We start from the raw sequence: 20,761 nt of genomic DNA, 5'->3' as shown, positions 1-20,761 counted from the left end.
TAATCGCTGTTGTCCAAGAGCTAAAGGTTCAGTTTGCCATGCAGGAATTTGTGTGTGACGTGAACGTGATACACTCTGCACTTAGCCACCAGTTTAAAATAAAACCTTGTCAAGAGGATTGTGTTTTTTTCAAAAGCAGAAATATTATTCCTCAACTTCAGAATGCTAATAGGGTTGGGTTGGATCTTATGACCTGCAGCCCCCAGCATACTTCAGCAGTGTGCCATTAACTCACAGAGGCATTTTTCCAGTTTGTTACAAGATGCTCCTTCGGATAGTTCAGCTCAAGTAGCAAAGGTATAACTAACAATCTGCTAGTTCAGGTATACAGACTAGTTGAAGTCCTAAATTACATGATTTTGTAGCCCTTCCAGACCTACTTGATGTGGTGGATGTCCCTTTGCTGATGATTTACACAGTCCATCAAATCCCCTGTGTCAAGCAGCCAGAAGCTTTATACATTGATTCTGTAATAAAAACTTGGAAAGTACTTTTGTTGGAATTAAAATTTTGGCCAATAACACTGTAGCGGGTCGCAGGGAGGCACAGGGACTCGAGAGGTGCTTATTACTCTTTTTATTGATTTTACAGAGCGTTTGGGTAGTCTGGCACTCCTGTAGTAGGGTAGAGGGAGGTCTGCAACACGTGGGTCTGGGCTGGCGCGGCTTCTCCTCTCTCTGGCGCTCCGAGTCTTCTTCAGGTTGTCGATTTTCCTGAAGACCTCTCCGGGGTGGTGGGTTGCCCAGGGAAGAAAAGAGATATGGGGGAGGATCAGGTTCAGGGAAGATACGTCCGTTTTCTAGGGAAGGGAGTGAGGGACCACACAGTGCTCTCCTTAAACGACCCAGACAGTGCAAGACAAACAAAGGTGCTCAAGGGTAGGGAGACCAGTTCCAACTGCCGAGGTCGGCGTAGGGTTCAAGGAGGTTTAAAACCCTTTCCTCCCACCCATGCCCTGATGCGGCCCCGTACCTGTTGAAGCCACACTTCCCTTGAAGTGTGGCACGGGGATTCGCCGGTACGTTGGCCTCCTGGCGCTGCCCTCTGGACGTCTGCGATGTTCCCGTCTCTACCTCCTCTTGCTCCGCTCGCCTGTTCTCCTCCGCCTCCTCTACTCTCCTGTTCTCCTCCGCTCCCTCTGCTCGCCGGTACTCCTCCACTTCCTCCGTTCTCCTGTTCTCCTCCGCTTCCTCCGCTCTCCTGCTCGACTCGCTGTACTCCACACTTCTCTCCTCCGGGTGTAACACACACCTGGCTGTTCTCCTTTCCCGATACTTCTGGTTCCGGGTAGACGACGTCACGAAGGGGGCCGGGTCCGGGATAGTCGAACTCCGCCCAATTAAAGTAACAGTCGCCCTTTTGTGTCTCAGCCTCGGTTCTCCAATACGGGGTCGAAGTCTGTTCCCCGTGAGGCTGTGGGGAGAGAGAAGAAAGGGGTGACCAACTGGGGTTTGGTCCGAGGTCCCCCCTGACATCGTCACATATGTCCTCCCCAGGAATCTCCCGATCGGGGAGAGGAAAGCGGGAGAGGAAATCCGCACTAGCGTTTTCGGCCCCTTTTCGGTGTCGGGCTGTGAATGAGAAGGGTTGCAGGGACAGGAACCATCTCATTACCCGAGGGTTCAAAGATGCGTTTCTGCTCATCCACTGTAGCGGAGCATGATCGGTATATAACGTGAATGGGTGGCCCTCCAGATAATACCTCAGCTTGTCGATTGCTCATTTCACTGCGAGACATTCTTTCTCTATGGTCGGGTACCTTCCCTCCCTGGGAAACAACTTGCGGCTAATGTACAGGATGGGGTGTTCCATCCCATCAGCCCCTACCTGAGAGAGTACCGCTCCCACCCCATAATCTGAGGCATCTGTGTGCACTATAAATAGCTTAGCAAAGTCAGGGGATGATAACACGGGGGCGGTGGTAATGACCCGTTTTAAAGCCGTGAATGCTTCCCACATGTCCTTGCATGGAGTATGGAAAAGGTGAGGGCGAAAGTCCTGTTTTAAGGGATTGGTGAGGGGTGCTGCGAGGGCCGAAAAAGATGGAATAAACCTGCGGTAATAGCCGATGAGCCCTAGAAAGGCTCTCATCTCCTTTTTTGAAGTTGGAAAGGGTGTTTCCGAGATGGCTCGGACTTTTTCTATTTGGGGTTCTATGAACCATGTCCCAGGACGTATCCTAGGTACTTAACTTTGTGAAAGCCTATGTGGGACTTCTTTGAATTGATATGCAATCCGGCGGCCTGGAGGGTTCCACAGATGGTCTCGAGGTGTTGTAGGTGCATCTCCCAGGAGGGGCTGAATATAATGATGTCGTCCAGGTAAGCCGAACTGTAGTTATGGTGATGTTTCAGGACCTCGTTCATGAGGCGCTGAAAGGTCGCAGGGGCTCCATGTAATGCAAAAGGCAAGACGTTGAACTCATAGAGCCCATCCGGGGTGGCGAAGGCAGTCTTTTTCTTATCTTCTTCTCGTAGCGGGACCTGCCAATACCCCTTGGTCAGGTCCAATGTACTGATGTATTTGGCTTCCCCTAGTTTTTCAATGAGTTCATCCACTCTGGGTATCGGATATGCATCAAACGTGGATACCGCGTTGAGTGCGCGAAAGTCCATACAAAACCGGGTGCTACCGTCCGGTTTGGGCACCATGACTATCGGGGAAGACCAGTCACTTCTGGAGGGTCGGATAACCCCCAATTGTAGCATATCTTCCACCTCTTTTTGTACGACAGGTCTCTTCGCGGCGGGTATTCTATAGGGGCGTACTTTTACTGTGGTTCCAGGCCGTGTCTCTATCCGATGTTCGGCAAGCGAGGTCAGTCCGGGCCTGTCCGAAAAGATAGGGGCGAACGGGGTCAGTACGCCCCGTAACATCTCGTTTTCTTGGGTTTTTAAGTCGTCGTTGATGACCAGTTGGTCCAAGGTGGAGGCGGTGGAGGTCCCACTCGGTAAGACCAAAGAGACTTCCTTCGGTGGGGCCCCAAGCCATTAGTAGGTTGATGTGATAGGTTTGTTGTTTCCTCGAGGACATCTGTAACAGGTAACTGGTCTTACCTATGGTATCTAGGACTTTATAGGGCCCTGTCCATTCTGACTGAAATCGTTTTGTAGGTGAAGGAAGCATTACCAAAGCCCAGTCACTAACCTCCAACCTCCTCCATTTCTTTCCTCTATCATAGTATGCTTTTTGTTTGGTTTGGTTTTTCTCGAGATTGGTGTGGGCGAGGTCTCTCAACTTTCCTAGGGTGTTTTTGAGAGTGAGGCTGTAATCCAATACTGTTCTCTCCTCATTTTTTTCCTCCTCCCAGGCTTCCTTCTTTAACTCCAAGAGAGAACGGGGCTGGCGTCCGTAGAGCATCTCGAATGCAGAACAGCCGAGACTACTTTGTGTTTGTCCGCGTATCACATACAAGGCCAGCGGCAGCAGTTGATCCCAGTCCCGTCCACTTACTGACAGCATTTTCTTGAGGGTGGTTTTTAGGGTCCCATTATAGCGCTCCACGAGCCCGTCGGTTTGAGGGTGGTACACAGAGGTTTTTATTTGTTGCACGTTAAGTATCTTGCATACCTCCTGCATCAAGCGGGACATGAAGGGAGTCCCTTGGTCTGTTAAGACCTCCTTTGGGAATCCTACCCTCGTAAACAGTTCGATGACCTTCTCTGCTATTGCCTTTGAGGTTGGGTTTTTGAGGGGAAAGGCTTCGGGAAATCGTGTGGCATAGTCCACTACCACCAGGGCGTAAAGATTACCTTTCCGACTTTTTGGGAGGGGGCCGATGAGATCCATCCCAACTCGCTCAAAAGGGGTACCGATAATGGGGAGGGGTTGTAGGGGTACCGCAGGGGGGCGATGAGTGTTCTTCCGTTGGCACACTTCACAGGAGAGGCAGTGGTTTTTATCTCCTGATACACCCCTGGCCAATAAAAATACCTCAAGATGTTGTGGGTGGTTTTCTCACTCCCCACGTGGCCGGCCAATAAGTGAGTATGTGCATAAAACAATATCTGTTCCCTGAATGATGTGGGGACCAATAATTGTAAGGGGTCGTCCGCTTTTCCCTGTCTGTAGAGGAGTCCCTCTTGTATCATGAAGCGAGGATAACTCGGGGAGGAGCTGTCTTGCTCCGCGTGTGCTCGTTCCCATGCCTTGAATAACGAGGGGTCGCTAGTTTGCGCGAACCTAAAGCTCCTGTCGGTGACCCATGGATCAGGGGAGAGTAGGGTAGGAACGGCTTTTGGTGGGGGGAAAGGGGGCCCCTCCATAGACGCCGTAAAGAGGCTATGAAAATGGGGATTATCGGTGCCTATGATGATCTCTTCTGGCAATGTTTCGAGCACCCCCACCCGGACTTCCTGGATCTTTCCCTCCTCTATTTCTAGGGGTACCTGTGCTAGAGGGTATGCTTTCACGTCCCCATGAACACATTTAATGTGTACCCACTTTTGGGGAAACACCTGCACAGCGCGCACAAAGACCCCTCGTATCACCGATTGCTTACACCCTGAGTCTAACAGGGCTTTGGCGGTTCTCCCATTCACTGTTACCCTTACATGATAGGCTCCGCCTAGTTCGGCCGAGTAGAGAACAGTCTTCAGCAGGTATCCCACCTCCATGGGCTCTTCGGATCCCTTTTTCTGGGGGCATAACCGAGCAATATGCCCCCAGGCCCCACATTCAAAACATTGTGGTCCCCTAAAGGAAGGAACGTCCAGTTTAGGGGGGGGACGAGGAATTGCCATCTCCGCTGGGACTCGTGGTTTCCGATCCGGTCTACTGCTGGGTCTCGACACTTTCTCTGCTTCCCCTGCGTAAGGTCTGGGTTGTGCTCGAGAGAAGGTTACAGCCATGTCGACTGCTTGGGCGGTGGTCAGATGGGAATGTTGACGCAACCATCGTTGCGTCCCATAGGGGAGAGCGTCCAAAAATTGTTCTAAATATATTTTGTCCATGATTTCGTCTTTGGTACTGCTAGCAGGAGTGAGCCATTTATCCGCTGCGGCCTTTAATCTAAAGAAAAGGGTTTTGGGATTTTCGCCGCTGGACCCTCTTTCTTTACGGAACCGTACTCTATAGGCTTCCGAGTCCAACCCTAAATGGCCCAATATAATAGTTTTAATCGCTGCGTACGGTGTATTACCAGAGGCGTTTGCAACTTGGTACGCGGCCTGGGCCTCACCAGACAAGAGGGGTGCCAGGAAGAAGGGCCATTTGTCCGAGGGCCAGCCACAGGCTAGGGCGGCTCTCTCAAAGTTTAATAGGAATGCGTCCGGGTCTTCTCCCGGCACATACTTTTGCAGGGATATCCCCGAAGGATTGGGGGGCGGCCGCGTCTCCCGGGGCACCGGAATTCCAGAGGTGTCGACCACAAGCTTCTGTAGACCCTCCAACTGTGCCGATACTGTGTTGGCAAAGGTTTCGCGGTCGGCCTTGGCGGCGTTAAGGTGCTGTTCGACCCAGCCTAGCTGTTCCTGTCCTTTCACCAGATGATGTAAGATCTCCTCCATCTTTGGGGTACAGATGGTTACCTCGTTGCCCGCATTCTCCACCACTTGTAGCGGGTCGCAGGGAGGCACAGGGACTCGAGAGGTGCTTATTACTCTTTTTATTGATTTTACAGAGCGTTTGGGTAGTCTGGCACTCCTGTAGTAGGGTAGAGGGAGGTCTGCAACACGTGGGTCTGGGCTGGCGCGGCTTCTCCTCTCTCTGGCGCTCAGAGTCTTCTCCAGGTTGTCGATTTTCCTGAAGACCTCTCCGGGGTGGTGGGTTGCCCAGGGAAGAAAAGAGATATGGGGGAGGATCAGGTTCAGGGAAGATACGTCCGTTTTCTTGGGAAGGGAGTGAGGGACCACGCGGTGCTCTCCTTAAACGACCCAGACAGTGCAAGACAAACAAAGGTGCTCAAGGGTAGGGAGACCAGTTCCAACTGCCGAGGTCGGCGTAGGGTTCAAGGAGGTTTAAAACCCTTTCCTCCCACCCACGCCCTGATGCGGCCCCGTACCTGTTGAAGCCACACTTCCCTTGAAGTGTGGCACGGGGATTCGCCGGTATGTTGGCCTCCTGGCGCTGCCCTCTGGACGTCTGCGATGTTCCCGTCTCTTCCTCCTCTTGCTCCGCTCGCCTGTTCTCCTCCGCCTCCTCTACTCTCCTGTTCTCCTCCGCTCCCTCTGCTCGCCGGTACTCCTCCACTTCCTCCGTTCTCCTGTTCTCCTCCACTTCCTCCGCTCTCCTGCTCGACTCGCTGTACTCCACACTTCTCTCCTCCGGGTGTAACACACACCTGGCTGTTCTCCTTTCCCGATACTTCTGGTTCCGGGTAGACGACGTCACGAAGGGGGCCGGGTCCGGGATAGTCGAACTCCGCCCAATTAAAGTAACAGTCGCCCTTTTGTGTCTCAGCCTCGGTTCTCCAATACGGGGTCGAAGTCTGTTCCCCGTGAGGCTGTGGGGAGAGAGAAGAAAGGGGTGACTGTTAGACCTGTCAGCCCTTTGGGTGGTCCCTCCTCATCATTATTTATTTTGTCCCACTTCTGCCTCAAATCCTGTTATAATTTTTCCTTTTTGGGAACCACCAGACTTTTTAGTGTTGATGCAGGGTCAGGGAGCCATTTTCCCTACCCCTGGAACTTCTGTCTGAGAGCCTGAGACACAAAATGGTGGCCACCCATTGTCACCTGTGACATCACCAGAACCCACTGGAGGTTTCTAGAACCTTCTGTAACATTCTTGAACCCTGTGACAGTGGGAGGCAGTTTAGAATGTTGGGAGGCCATCTCAGGGTGGCAGTTGGCAACTGACTGGAGAAGAGAGAGGACAGATATAGAAGGAGGTCGGAGTAAGGCAGCAGGGGTGGAAACCAGTGCTTGGAGTGGGGTCCAGAAACCCACCCTTGATGCTAGTCCCTACTGACCAAGCCCAGCCTAAAGCCCTGTGTGGGACCAAGACCAGAAGAACCATCTTAAGGAACTGAACATTTGAAACAGGCCTTAAAGAGGAAGAACAGCAAGTTCCTGACCTGTTCAGTGGTGTCCTCCTGGAGTCCTGACGTCGAGAAGCCTGGAGACCTGGGGCCTGAGGTAGAGAAGCGGTGCTGACAGAAAGCAGACGTCGTACCCGGAGCCGCCAGAGGTCGAGTGAGGGCGCCGACGGAGGTCGTGGAGAGGCGCCGGAGGTCGAGTGGAGATTCACCCGAGGTCGAGGTGAGGGCGCCGACGGAGGTCGTGGAGAGGGCCCGGAGGTCGAGTGGAGATTCACCCGAGGTCGAGGTGAGGCGTCGACGGGGGAGTGAAGTCCGCCCACCGGAGTCGCCGGAAACTGAGGTGAAGCGCGCCGGAGGTCGGGAGTGGAGATCGCACTCCGGAGACACCCGGAAGCGGGGAGGCCATGTCCCTGCGACGCCGGAAGGCGACATCGAGACCAGGCCGCCCAGCGACATCGAGTCGAGACCGCCCAGCGACATCGAGACAAGGCCGCCCAGCGACATCGAGTCGAGATCGCCCAGCGACATCGAGTCGAGACCGCCCAGCGACATCGAGACGAGGCCGCCCAGCGACATCGAGCCGGAGCCGCCTAAAGACGTCGACACGGCGCCGAGCGGAGCCGATCATCGTGAAAAGGGCAGTAAGTGGTAGAGGGGGCGTCTGAGGCCCCGTGGAGCCCTAAAAGACCATTCTAGGGGCTAGAGGGGTGTTAGAACCAGCCTGGGAGTGCCAGGGGTGAACTAAGACTGGTGCAGTGACATCTGTGAGGGGCTGTGTAGTTTGGAGGGCCAGATCTTTAGGTTACCCTTGTTCTGCCTCAGCTTAGGCCCCAGCCTTGACCAATTTAGGTGGGACACCCCCATGCCATCCAACTGACCACAAGCTGTGTATGGGCAAAGTAAGACCAAGTGACCTCATGAAAATGATCTGATCTGTAATTGTCATTGATTGTTTTACCTTATTTATTGAGGGTGCTTTATTTATTGTCTTCCACTAATTTATTCCTGCACTGTATTTATTGTCTGACTGTATTTATTTGCCGTCTGTATTTATTTCACAACTATTTATTCTTTGCTTAATGAGGACCTGAACCTATTTATTGAAATTCCAAAGTAGCATTGTTTATTTGACCTGCTCTTTTAAAGGAAAATCCTATTGTATTGTATTTATTTTATGAAACCTGCAACTAAGAGAAAATAAGATAAAGACATATATATTTTCAACTTGTCTTCCATAATTTTTACGGTGTAGTGTCGTTTTTGGAACGGATGAACGCATGATTATTGTGAGGGTGTGACGTACACTTAACACGGTGCCTGACCCCCTACCGCTCGAGCCAAGCTACCACTGTGCTGGGAACCTGGTGACTGCTAACCCGGTTGCCCGGTTTCCAACAGTGACCAACTGGGGTTTGGTCCGAGGTCCCCCCTGACATCGTCACAAACACATAACCATCTTTTCTTGGATTTACCCCAGAAAATATACGTTTGTGTATATTTATATATGTATGTTGGAATTTTATAGGCCAAATGAAACCAAATAGGCAGGGGAGTTCTGTACAGCGTCAAAGACAAGCAAAAAGTGATAGGAGAGGTAGCTGGTTTGTGCACTGTGAATGCATAGTGTTTTTTAATCTTTAACTCTTTCCTAAATTTGGAGCATCTTTGTACAGTCCTAATGAATATGGAGACATCCTTTCTAATCCTGAATGCATAAATGGAAAAGGGGGCCATTGTTTTTTTTTTCTTCACTTCTTAGGGGTCGATTACTATCCCATTTGGAAGGGCTCTGAAATGGATTCGGGTTTGCCGAATTTGATTCTGAACCCTTGTTGCCGACCGAATTGTACATTGAAGTCCACAGGAGTCCAATCGAATCGTATCCGAAAGCATCCGTATACATCCAGATCGCTCGTCTGGACTCACCCGATCTGAGTGGTCCAAAAAGCATTCTGGGACTGATTCGGTAGGGATGTTTTCCGGACGAGATCGTAATCGACACCTTAGTCTGCAGACTGATGGTGTCCTGGGCTGTTGGTGTGCTGAGATCCAACAGAGATGTTGAACTGGTCTGAAAAATGAGCAGAGGAGCTGTTTGTGAAGCCCTTGTAAATTATGCAGCTTTTTTATAAGATGGTGGGTGCATGAAGAGGACCAAATGGAGTTGCATCAGTATGGGGTAATGTGCACATATTTCTTCTTGCCCTGAATGACACATGCAGCATGTAGGATGTCCTTCAGGGGTCCCATTAAGGAAACTGGGATAGTGTGGAGCAGGGCATTACCCCCATCCAGATGGAAGCTGCGAGGGCTTGAACCGCGGTTCTGAAGTTGTTTTCTTGGATCCTGTTTCGCATTCTTTGGAAGTTGGCGCTAGGCAGTCTTCTTTTTTTTTTTGTTTGTTTGGCAGTGTGTGCTTTGAGGGTTAGGTTGGTGTCCATGGTGAATTCACGTAACTTGGCATTCAGTGAAAAATGGGGCTCATAACCGTCGGCTTCATGTCATTGAGCCAGGTTTGTATTGTTTCTTGTTTGTTGTTATTGACAAATTACAGGACTTTTGGCTTGGTTGTGTTGAGCTTCAGATAGACCCTGGAAATCCAGGTCTGGAGGGTGTGCAGGCAGTGTTTTAGGTGTTGGATGTCTGAAGCGGAGGAGACTTTCAAATAGGGTCTTTCTTGTGTTTAGCGAGCGTATTTTGTCTGGGATATTGAAGTCACCGAGAAGGGTGATTTTGTCTTGTCATATGGACGAGGTAATATGGAGATGTGAAAATTCACCAGTGTAGTCTTGATCTGCCTGGAAGCGATAGATGAGATTTAATCTGGTGGTTTGAGTTGCAGAGTGTTGGACCTGACATGTCAGCAGCTCCATACAGATGAGTGCTACTTGCTTACTTCAGGTGCATGACCTGGAGGGCTTATGGATGCGGTATGAGTGTGGTGTAGTATTTGGATGCAAATTGTGTGCTTCTTTTCTACTGTCACTCAAATTGATTTGAAAAGTACATCCAACAATATAACTGCTGCTTCTTCACTGCTACTGTAGAGTAGTTTCTACCCTATGGTAGGAACTGCTCGTTTGTGGACAGCATAACTGTTGGAATGGTGCCAGACTGATTATATGCACCCCTTCAGGAAATGTTGTCTTATAGGCCAGCTAGCTCACAGTGCCACCTAAGCACCCCTAACCCTAGACAGGTAGCAGATGGTTCTGGCAACCACAGACCATGGCAACCCTGATCCCCCAGGAATCGTGGTAACAGATCTAGAACCCTTTTGCTCAATTACTCATGCTCTCTTATTCTCAGAGAAATATCCAAGGAATACACAGTGGGACATTTTTTATGTTTATTGAACTGACATGATTCTTGAGACTATATGTGCTGCAATGATCTATAGACAGAAGCAGATATAAGTTATTAGGAGTACCAGTACAGTGAACAGAATAAAAAGTTCCACCATCATCCTAAGACAATGTATTTATGCAGAAACATAAACATTATAGAGATCTGGTGTACTCTAGTATGCAGTCCCTAACCTAAGTGTCTAGGGCGTGTGTGTTTGTGTTTTGCCAAGAATCCCCATTCTGGATGATCCAACCTCGGTTACCTGAAGGGAAAGAATGTAAGTCCCCGTCTTGGTCACAAGCTGGAGACCCTTCGCATATATATTAGCAAGCTGCTGGGCTGAAGTTTCAGCGTGCAGAGACCTCGTCAATGACCGCAAAGTGCTCCTCTAACTAAACCCGGAAATGCCTGTTTATAATGAAAAGCATCCTTGTGAGTCCTGGGCAAGCCAGCATTGTTATGATTTATAGATAGCCGTGTCACCTTGTGGATGAAAAATAGAAAGACATTTGCACAATGTGTGTTGAGGTCTCGTTCATAATGTTCAAGGAGTCGTGATAATGGTCTTGTGAAGTGGAATCTGTAAGCAAAAAAGTTTCTAAGAAACAAATCCAGCATTATCACGCACGCAAATCTTTGTAAAAGGTTATTGTGTGAAAGAGAAGGCAACTTAAGAAAATGTATAATGAAAGATGGCATTGTTTCTACGTGGGCCTTACAAAGACATATTACACTACTGTGTATATTATTCTATTTGTTTTACATCATTCTTTTATATTTACCAAAAAGCTCTGTTGCCCTCTTATTGACAGAATAAAATAGATTCTGTAGAAGCAAACATCACAAATACACAAGACACTCTCATTCGTATACACATCATTGACCACACATTCCTATAGACTTCACAAACACACACATCGCAGATTGTAATCCACACACACACCACAAACACATGTATACATACATAAGCAAACACATCAGAAACAATCTACACTTTCTACCAGGTAAACCAGAAGGTTTTGCTAGATAAAAAAACAAAGCATATAATGGGGTAAGACTGCAGACAACTTTATCTTTAACAGAATAAAGTTTTAGTTGCTTTCAACACAAGCCACAACAGTGGCTGTAAAATAAAGCCATGAGTGACTTCTAATAAAAGCCACAACTGTAGCTAGAGAATAAAATGAATACCTGTAAGCCAGTAGTTACCATATTGAAGTTATGTGAACCCCATATATATCACCAGCAATCTTTGTGTGGGTCATGTAGAATCCAGTAATATTTGTGGCCATCGGCTTAGAGGGAGCCCAAATTCACTAGGAATAGTGTAGTGTGTTTAACTCAGAACTCAATGGGACCAGTTTACAAAGGCATTTCCAAGCACTCGTACACAAACATGCCTTTATGAATTGTCCACATATTTTGGAATATAGATAAGTATGAAAAGTAGATTTCATGTCAGCTGAAAGAGTGATAATTAAACAGGGAGGCAACCAAAACGCAAGCATTAATTTAGACTTAGCCTAACGTTTATTGTGTCTGTTCACAAGAAAATTAGAATATGTGAATTAGTACTGCATGGGTGTTACTTCACAAACTCACAAATCTTCCACTACTTACAAAACAAAGAATTACTTTAGAGCTTTGACCTTTCTCTGGCTCATACACAAGTAACTCACTCGCCCAGCATTTTATATTTAATTCTGGGAATTGCAGTTCTCTTTACTAAAATATGCATTCAGAATTTCATATAGCAGAATACAACATAAATGTTAAGCTTCCAGATTTGGGAAATTCATAGGCTCAATGTTTTGTTAACTTAAAGCTGTACATCCAAAATTTCAAATGTCTTGGAGGGGAAACAACCATTACAACGCAGTCATTACAAAGCACTACCTTTATAACGCAGTCAATACAACGCAACATCCTTTACATCGCATGTCACTACAACGCATGCCATTACAATGCATGATAAGGTAAGTAATGGGAAATAGCAATTTTTACCCCTACACTATCCAACACTTACCCTACTGTTGCACTCACTGGAGTGGGATTAGTAATTTTTACCCCTATACTATCCAACACTTAGCCTACTGTTGCACTCACTGGAGTGGGAATAGTAATTTTTACCCCTACACTATCCAACACTTACCCTACTGTTGCACTCACTGGAGTTTGAATAGTGATTTTTACCCCTACACTATCCAACACTTATACTACTGTTGCCCTAAAAGTATTATGCGTTGTAATGGTATGCGTTGTAATGGAATGCATTGTCAGTGTAGTTCCAAAAAATGCATTGTGATGGCATGCGTTAGAAAATCATGCCTTGTAATGGATGTTGCGATGAAAAACCCCGTTATAAAGGCATGCATTGTAAAAGTTTGCATTGTAACGTGTCCTATTCGTCGTGGAGAGAATTCTGGGGGTTTTAGCGCCAATACGCTATACCAGTATCCACACCTCCTGTGAAGCAGCAGTTAGGAACAAACAAGGACCCCTGATTCTGCGGCAGAGGAATGGGCTTCTTGTATTCAGGCAGCAAGTTTTCCCCACTCAAGCATGCTCAGTTCCCTAGCCTATTTACCCCCCACCACTCATATCTTCTCTTTGCTTCTGTTGATGATGTGAAAATTGGCAAGGTGTCATTCAGCAAAACTCCTGCTTGGTCTTCAGTATTTCCCTATTCCTGCAAGTCAAATAACTCGAACTAAACAGTGTTGCAGACATCCATTTGAGATTGGCCTGGTTAGTCAGCCAACCTTCAAGGGCCCATCCATTCACTGGTATTACCAACATTTTATGTTTCATAGATTCACATGCTTGAACATTCCATGTCCCTAGGACAGGAATCTACAGCAGTCAATGTTAGCATAGCACTTTCTCACACACTTCAGATAACAATAAAGAGCCATAGACTGTAAAAAATCAATTCACCTTATTATGCTCCCTAAACTCCGTCCAGTGTGGAGGTAGGGCTCAAAGTTACAACTCCCCACTGAGGCTGAGCAGCTAAGATTTTCTATTGCAGTCAAGCTGATGGGAAAGGAACAGTCATTGCTTTTCTCTTCTGTGTTCCTTGCGGGTCCTCTCACCACCGTGTACTGGAGGTAAGTAGTATATGTATTTATTTGGTAGTTGGCTGGCTGATCCCTTGGAATTCTGTCAGTTGGCTGACACCCTTTCTTGGCTAGAGCCTTATTTAAACTTGTCAATTCTGCGGGGCCAGGACCATGTTGACCTCCTCCAAAATGTCCTGCTCTTTTTCCATTTCTTTGGCCATTTAGCACGAAGTTGCAAAATCTACTTAAATGTCAGTCCTAAAACTCTGAATGACAGATAGGCAAAAAACTTTTTTCTTCTTAGATTAACTTTCGCTAGGCTTTTTTATCTGCCTGAAGTGTGTCTCCTTCCAAGCCGAACAGTGCAGATTGGAGCTGGTCTGAGCCTCATGTTTGAAGACTCCCATCCACTGCTCCAAAACCCTCTGACCCTTTTTTTGAGATGCAGACACCCAAAAAAGGTTAAAAAAACAAAAATGCGTTAACACTTTGCCGGCTTTCCCTCAGCCCTCTACCACGCAGATTATCCTCTTCGATGGTCCAGTTGACAAAGTCCTTATGCAAGCAAGGCTCCATTCAAGAAGAAACAAACCAAGACCGTTGATGACTCATCAATTGCTACACCCTCCATGCTTGGCTACAACCCAACCCTGACCTGTCGATGATTAAAGAGCTGTTATTGTCTGCTCAGCAGTTGAAAGTCTCATTGACCGCAACAACAATGACAACTTCATCACTTCATTGTCCATGTTGACAATGGATCCAACGTGCTCAATGACTACATCGCCAGCGACTTTAATGACGTTCATAATATTCATGGCTCCTCAGTCAATGATCCCTTCTTGACTGTACTATGGTCTCCAATTGTTTTTGTAGTGTTAACCCTGAGTCCTCTGGCTTCCAGCCTGTTTATCAAGCAAACATTAGAAGAGTCTCCACCTAGCCCAGGGGTAAGTGATTTCCTTGAACTGGTCACTGACCACGAGGAATCCATTATATGCTCAGTCTTCTCATGACAAATATGATGAGCAAATACAAATCCTCATGACATGTATATCCTCCATAAAGATTTTGAGAATGAGCAAATGTGTGAATGTCTACAATTCTATGGTGACCCACCCTTATTCACAGCTCTCTATGCCTCAGGTACCAGCTGACTTCCTTGAGTCTTTTAAGCAAATAATGAAGAATTGCTTATACTGTCTACTTCCACAGCATTACTGTGCACAGCCAGCAACTCTCCATTATACATCACATTGGCCAGACCAGCCACAACTGGGCCATGAGTCAGAGTTGGATATGAAACAGCTACAACTAATCTTCAAAAGGATGAGTGCACCCCCTCTTGACTTGTCCGCTACTTTAGTCAATGGAAAATAACCACTTTATGCAAACAAGTGACGCTTTCCATGGACTCAAGGGGAAGCTTTTTCAATACCCAGTGTGGAGACCCATGCATAAGCTTTTCTTCTAGTCTCTCTCATTTCAAGGGTTCTCTAAAAACTAATGAGGGAGACATACAAGCTGACCCTGATAGCTTAAATATGGGCCAGGCAGATTTGGTTTACAGATTGGTGGGTCATTTTGATAAACATTCCAATTTGATTCCGTGTAAACCTGTATCTAGTGACCAAAGATCACGGTTAGGTTCTGCACCATAATCCTAAATCACTCAATATAACTGAGTGCTTCTGCAGACATATATTTTGGATCCTTTACCATCCCACCTGACTGTTTAAACACCCTAAAGGTGACAAGAGCATGATCATCTAAAAAAGAGTCAGTCTTTGAAAATGTAAACGTTTTTGTATTTGTGGCACCAAATCAAAGTCAGACTCCTTCAGTCGTGCACCCCCATGAAATTTTGTCTAATAAATTTGGCACAGACTGTACTGGAGTATTCATCTATCTTTCTTCATTTGGAAGCAATCTTGAAAAGTGTTGCACCATTCCTTTCTCCACCAGAGTGATGAAGGAGTTTGCAGGGAGTTTGTTTTGAACTTTTTTTGTGATTATCAGTCCCGTCTCAGAATTAAATATTGTTCCACAGGCACTCTGCAATGTTGTCATGGAAAACTGCTACTCCACTACATCAACAAGGTGAGTGGAGGATATCCAAGTTATATTAATTTATTTTTCATATTTTAATTAGAAAATTCTAGGGTTAGACTCACAACAGATGTATTTTTCATGCAAAAAGTATTATCATCTTTTCATTGAGCAAGTACATTTATCCTCCAACGTTCTTACCGTTGACACCCACTCCTGCTGTGAGGGTACTACAGTCTTTGGACTTGAAAGGCTGTAGAAAATCCAGATTTTCAGAATGTCAGATCAGCTGTCATATAGCAGTGTGAACAGAGGCTTTACCTTATCGAAGCAGAGTATAGCATGTTTGCATTGTTTTCTGTCATAAGTGTGTCAGACATCTAGGAAGCAACGTGCGATCTCACTCCATCAGAAGCAAGGTGGCCATGGTTGCACTCTTTAATGGCATGCAAGTTACCGGCATATGAAAGTTGGCAATTTGTGTTTTTTTAATGCATACCTTTACATTTACAAAGCGTTACAGGCTTGATGTCCAGAAGACATCTGAGATCCCAGCAGGCCAAGCAGTACTACACAACCTTTTTAATTAAGGAATGCCTCATATAATATGCACTAAATGGTTACTACTTTGGAAATGATTATTTGAAAGATTTATTGTTGGAGAAGAAAAAGTTAGTAAGTACAGTTAACCAACTTTGTTGTCTTTCATAGAATCACGTGCAAACCTCCCATCCTCCTGTTTATGAGGCTTTTCTACTGTTCTGTATGTTGATAGCTGCGAAAATCAAAGCAGCTGAACTTCTGTGGCAACTTCGTGCTCTGAGTTCATTCACTTCATTGGTGACTTGTAGCTTCTATGTTAGCATTGACTGCCAAAAATTCCTAGCCTGATAATTGGGAAAATTCAAGCATGTGAATCTATGAAAGATACCAATTTTGGAGGCCTGTAATTACAGGTTAGTAACTTTTCCAGGCAGCTCTATGAAAATGAGAGATACCTCTAGCATAGTGTATTTCTAATATTTGTCAATATTACTTCTAGATATAAAACCCTGATGCCAGCTCTAACATACTCTATGCATTGAATTCCCCTCTAGCTAGTCTAGTTGTGGCTGTATTTCATATTAAAGCACAAACCACACACCTAGTGCATCAAAGTGGTGCAAGCTATTCTCTGCAGTCGGGGCACATTTCTGATGGATACATCTGCCAGTGGATTCCTCACCTTGTGATTCCTCACCTTGTGAATATCATTACATTGCCATAAATTTCCCCATTCATCATTGTCACCCCTGCCGCTCTCACTCCTTCTTCTTCTTTTTCTCCAATGCCTAATGCAGGCTAGGTGTTTTAGGGGAAAGCTGTATGGTTTCATCCTCTTGAATTCCTTCTAGTTCTTGTTTTCTTCCTGTTTTTCCACTTTTTAATTTCACTTTAACTCCTTCATTTGTCCTTTTTATTATTTGTAATTAAATCCCATCTACCATACCCTCTTTCTACTTTTTGTGACAACCTGGATGTTGTGCTTGTCTGTGTTTTCAGTGTCTTTTCTAATGTTTGTCCTTGAGGAGTCTAACGTTTGTTTATATTTTTTCCATGCCTGTACAATTCTTTCAATATCTATTCATATCTTCCTTCTCCTTCCTCCAATTGATCTGATTCTTGCCCTGACCTAATTTTCTGCTCCACCCTGTGTTCTTTTGTGTCATCTCTTTCAATTTCTGTTTTCTGGCCATTCACTTCTGGCATTTACCCGTTTCCTCTATTCTTTGACCTGACAAATCTCTGGTCACATGCCTGTGGATAACCTTTTTCACCATACTCGTCATTAGCAACACCTCCCACATACTTGGAATCTTCCAAGAAACTCTCAGAACAGACCAGATTCACACGCTTTTAAAGAGATCTACGCTAGACTCTCATAATTTTGCCAACTGTTGGCCCAACAATAACCTACCCTTCATCGTCAAAATCATCCAAAAATAAGTGTACGTTCAACTCCAAGCTCACATTCATGCAGCCCTTTTGACTTGCTAGTGCATGTCAGTGAAGTATTTGCCCATACAACTTGATTTATATACTCATTTATTTGAAACTGGTTTGAGTGGTAGTGGTAGTTTTAATTCTGATATTGGCACTGATATGTTTAATGGAGGAGTTTCCTTTGTGGAGAAAGCTTGTGTCTTGGCTTGTTTAGAAATCATTGATCGCCATTGCTGGTCTAGTGAGCCAATGAACCTTCAAAAACAACATGTTTTCCCGTTAGTTTCATGGGGCAAGTGAAATGAATGAAACACAAATATGCTTAAGACCTCCTAGAACCTTGTGATTCCCTTTCTAAGTTCTTCAGAGGTTTCCTGCCATATGAGAGAGATCATTTACATTGAGCCACAATGTTGCGAGAGACCCATGACACTGAGTACAAAGTGCCTTATTAAATCAAGCTGTGGCCCAGTATATTTTACCCTGATCAGATGCGCAGTTTTATCTTCAGATACTTTGTTTTTGTTACTTCTGTGTGCAACCTGTAAATGGTGATATGCTTCCGGGAGTAGTTAACAGGAAATATTATACATATAATTCTTAGGTGGCAAAGATACACCTCTATTTTGTCTCTCTTTCACATGGAAACCATATGTGACTCGTCTTCCATTTGTGCAGAGCACAAAACCTGTCATTTGCTTAATGGAGAGCGGAAAGTTTATCCTTTGAGCGCATAACCATGGTAATTTTCGCTGCAACCCATGTTTTCAAATGTGATTTACGATTTTTCACAATAGCCTTTTGCTGGATCTTTCTAATGCTTCTATGTGGCCCATCAGATATTGGCTCTGTGATCAAGTGCTGTCAGAGAATCTTCTGTTATCCAGACTTGTAGTCTGTTAATGAGATTTTTGGACTTCTACCTAAGACCTTGCCCTATGGGGTCCTGGGTCTTTCTGGGGGATATATTGACAATAATTACTTTTGAAGTTGTAAATCCAAAAGCATCTGAATACCCTCTTATAAATGGGCAAGTGACTAAAAGAATTAATCAAAGTCCTGCTCCTCGTACAGTGTTCTCGCCATATCAAAAATCAGGTACTCATGTGGTGGCTGGTAGAGCTTAAACTTTCCATCAGTGGTGCACAAAGTAAGTCTGAGGATGGTTGCTCTTCTTTTCAGAAGAAATTTTGATGGGCTACTGCGCATACATTCTCCAGTTTTTAAACCATCATTTGCTTGGGAATCGAATGTTCTTCTACTCTCACAGGTGTGGAAATGTATCAAATCTGTACTTGTCCAAAGGACCGGGTGGTTCAGAAATCTTTTTTTTTAATAAACAAATCCACTTCCCAATTTTGGTATGATGCAGTGAGATGATAGAGTATGGAAGCATGCTCTGAAAATAGCCTCTCAGGCTTTGGATTCTGGCATGGCTCTGATTTTGCCACCTTTTAGAAAATCTATAAACGAGGGTTGGAAGTAGATGAGAAGCCAAGTTCCTGGGCTGCAAATCTCTGTTCGTCCACAAACTAACATTTTTAAAGGTATTCACTAATTGCTCCAATCTCATCCCATTCTGGTAAAGGTTTGAAATGTACTCCTGAAAAAGGCAGAACTACAAATGTTCCCATAGTGGGAAAAAAGTGGTGTTGGGATAGTAAATTTTCATATGAGCAAATATTTATTTAGGGCTGTGGGTAGATTTTTATCACAAAAGTTTTATTTAGTATAAACCTCAATGCAGGTTTTTATCTGTATTTTGGGTTTTTTCTTTCACTTAAATGCCCTTACACTGTTTAATTGTTTTTTCATCTTTCAACTGGTATCTGTCGGGCCTATTCTGTCATATATTCGCTGCAAGGTAGAAATGTTCCACTTGCATTGCTCAAACGACGCCTTCTGTCAGATTATGATTTTTGATGGTCATTCTCATCCTTGTTTTTGTTGTGAACAGTCAAGCAATACACTTTGCAGCCAAAAATGTTGTGAAATACTGATTTTTGAATGAACTACATGTACTCCACATAAATAGTTCTAGACAACTTAGCACACCGCTAGGGTATATTTGCTCATGATAATATGGAAGTCACAATTGTTTGCTAGGACTTCAGATGGCAGACATATTTTTGTAAACTATTGTGAATACGTCTAAGACCTAAATCTGCACCAGTGCAAGGAAATATATCTGCAGGTGTACTTTTTATTTCTTTTTCTTCATTTCCTTTTTTTAATTTAAGAATCTGGTTCCTAATTTATTTTCATATTACTCATAATGTTGCCCCATTATGGTTTTACACAATTTCTCCATTGCTAATCTTTTTTAATATTGTCATGCATCAAACAAGTTTAATATGATTCCTCAGAGAAGTAGTATTTAAAGTTGCACAATAGTTTAGCAAAAAACACTGTTTCAAGGTGCAAATTTGTTTTGTCTACATTATATATTGAAAGAAAAGAATCACTGATCTAGTTTGTATGCTTAAGCATTAATTTGCACATAATCGGGAAGCACTGTTGGAGCATAATAAGTAGCCTCAAATCGTTAATTTTTGTAAACGTGTACACTTTTTTATGTTGGAAATACTCTCAGTTATGAACACTGTGCGCATAACATTTCCTTAGTGGTCTCCTCCTAATAGTAAAGACTTTGCATTAATGAACCATTCATGCTAGTTTAAAAAATGTCTACATCAATTTTGTTTTCAAACCGCAATTTTTAATTGGGTGTATTTTATATGGTAATGAAGTCGTCAATCTTCCTTTCATTCTTCTGCATGTATTTGCATTTAATCAAGGAGCACTGTAAACTGTGACAAATTGTTACATTATGGAAATCTATACATACTGTTGTAATAGAATCACTATCAGTTATGTAAGCTCAGCTCACAGCACACTCTTTTTCCTTAGAGCAATCACCCTTATAGTGCACGTTTTGCCTTAATTCATCATTTATAAAAGTTGGAACAACATGTACACATGGAGTCAAAGAAAAGGTAACTTGTAGTCCTGGTTCTCCATTGTAGGAATTGTCATTGACACATAAACATTGAATAATTGTGCGCTGACAGTGTGGACCTCAAAGCACTTCTTTATTTATACAATGCATCTTAAAATTCCTTAAGGGTTGATGTCAATCTGATTTCTCGATGTTAAAACATCCTGTGATAGTTTATCAGAGAATCAACTTCTTTTTTCTGGGAAAATACAACTATTCCGAATACCAATTTTAAACCTGCATTGCAGCATTATTGATCAAGTTAGAATTGTCTGACGAAGGGAAAAAGAAATGCAGTCTTATTGGCCTATATTGTAAAGTGTTGAAATAGGTACTACCCTT

General features: G+C 44.7%; 1 protein-coding gene across 2 annotated transcripts in view; it reads left to right on the top strand.

Moving 5' to 3' along the window:
* FBXO8 (F-box protein 8) overlaps positions 1 to 20,761 on the top strand; it is a 194,320-nt gene that overhangs the window by 130,825 nt on the left and 42,734 nt on the right. The window lies entirely within an intron of this gene.

Source organism: Triturus cristatus, chromosome 2_2 (genome assembly GCF_964204655.1).
Source record: "Triturus cristatus chromosome 2_2, aTriCri1.1, whole genome shotgun sequence".
Lineage (NCBI taxonomy): Eukaryota > Metazoa > Chordata > Amphibia > Caudata > Salamandridae > Triturus > Triturus cristatus.
Note: the sequence above shows the minus strand (reverse complement) of the source record. Positions and strands in the feature narration are given on the sequence as shown.